The sequence below is a fragment of the Macaca thibetana genome, chromosome X, assembly GCF_024542745.1.
Source record: "Macaca thibetana thibetana isolate TM-01 chromosome X, ASM2454274v1, whole genome shotgun sequence".
Lineage (NCBI taxonomy): Eukaryota > Metazoa > Chordata > Mammalia > Primates > Cercopithecidae > Macaca > Macaca thibetana.
In genome coordinates this window covers 37,163,942-37,165,947 of record NC_065598.1, presented here as the reverse complement: position 1 = coordinate 37,165,947, position 2,006 = coordinate 37,163,942, and positions in this window count along the sequence as shown.

Below are 2,006 nucleotides of genomic sequence, written 5' to 3'. Positions count from 1 at the left end.
GCTTAATCTCGTCCTTTTTTTAATGGCTCCATAGCACCTCCATGGTGCATAAGGGAACACATTTTCTTTTATTATCCAGTCCTATTGTTGAGGGGCATTTGTGGTTTTGTTCCATGTCTTTATCTGTTGTAAATAGTGCTGCAATAAACAGACATGTGCAATGTGTCTTTATAGTAGAATGATTTGTAACCCTTTAGTATATACCCAGTAATGGGTTTGCTGGGTCAAATGGTATTTTCTCGTTCTAGATCCTTGAGGAATTTGCCCACATTCTGTCTTCTTTCCACAATGGATGAACAAGTTTGCACACCCCACCAACAGTGTAAAAAAAACATTCCCTATTTCTCCACAGCCTCGCCCAGAATCTATGGTTCTCCTGACTTTTTTAATTTTTAATTAGCCATTCTGACTGGCGTTAGAATGGTAATCTCATTGTGGTTTTGGATATCTTTCTTCATGGAATTAGAAAAAAAAAAAAACTACTTTAAATTTCAAATGTAACCAAAAAGGAGCCCATATAGCCAAGACAATCCTAAGCAAAAAGAACAAAGCTGGAGGCACCATGCTACCTGACTTCAAACTATACTATAAGTCTACAGTAACCAAAACAGCATGGTGCTGGTACCAAAACCAATATATAGACCAATGGAACAGAACAGAGGACTCGGAAATAACACCACACATCTACAACCATCTGATCTTCAACAAACCTGACAAAAAGAAGTAATGGGGAAATGATTCCCTACTTAATAAATGTTGCTGGGAAAATTGGCCAGCCATATGCAGAAAACTGAAACTGGACCCCTTCCTCACACCTTTTACAAAAATTAACTCAAGTTGGATTAAAGACTTAAATGTAAAACCCAAAACCATAAAAACCCTAGAAGAAAACGTAGGCAATACCATTCAGGACATAGGCATGGGCAAAGATTTCATAATGAAAACACCAAAACCAATTGCAACAAAAGCCAAAATTGACAAATGGGATCTAGTTAAACTAAAGAGCTTCTGCACAGCAAGAGAAACTAGCATCACAATGAAATTGTATTCTTTAAAATTACCTTCTCCTTACAAATTCAGTTTGTCCTCCCACACTCCATTTTTTAATTGTATGTTTGTTTTGTTTTGTTTGGCCTCCATCTTTCAGTCTGGAGGATTTTCCCAGAAAATTGCTTTATTTGGTTTATCTGTTCATCCTTAAATATGATGTATTGAAAAGCTGACTGGAAGCTCTATGGGAGTAGTTGGCTTTTGTCAAGTGTGGGTAACATGGTAATGTGGTGACATGACTGGCCTATTCCCTTGGGGAACCTTTAATGTAAACATCCACAGAGAAGGACTATCCAATAACCTGCCTGGAGGGCACAAGTCTGACTGCCATTGCTACAGGAGCTGAGTTGAACAAGAAATCTAGGAGATGCGGCATCTCAAATTTTGTCTATAACTGTTCACTTAATCCCCTAGTTTTCACACAGTACTTCTGACCTCAGCTGTGCCTGGTGTTCTCTGGTCCGGAAGTTTCTTGCCTTATCCTCTCCACAGACTAATCCCCAGTTGTTGCTTGACTGTGGGCAGAATAGTCAAATGCTGCACATAGTGAGGGAGGTGTACTGGATTCCAAATGCTTTGTACACAAAAGTTCCCCCAATCCTTCTGCTTTTAGCCCTATCCTCATCCCAGTTTTCAGGGTTCACTATTAGCACCAGTCCTAAGTGTTTCAGGGTGCTGCTGGGATCAGATTGGTTCTCAGCTTTCCTCCCTGACAGTTTAGAAATTAGATTTCTTAGGTTTTCTAGGTCATTTACTGCTTTCCAGTTTCCAAATTGTGTTGCTGATATCTTATCTCCTATTGTACTTACCCTTTTAGGTTTCTGTCTTTAAAACCTCCACTTTCCTCTCATTTCAGAGGAGCTTTGGGGAAAAGCAAAAAGAAGGTAATACATTTCCAGATGCACAATTCCTTTTGGAGTAAAAACTCTTTGTTCTATCTTCTCTTTGTTCTTTTG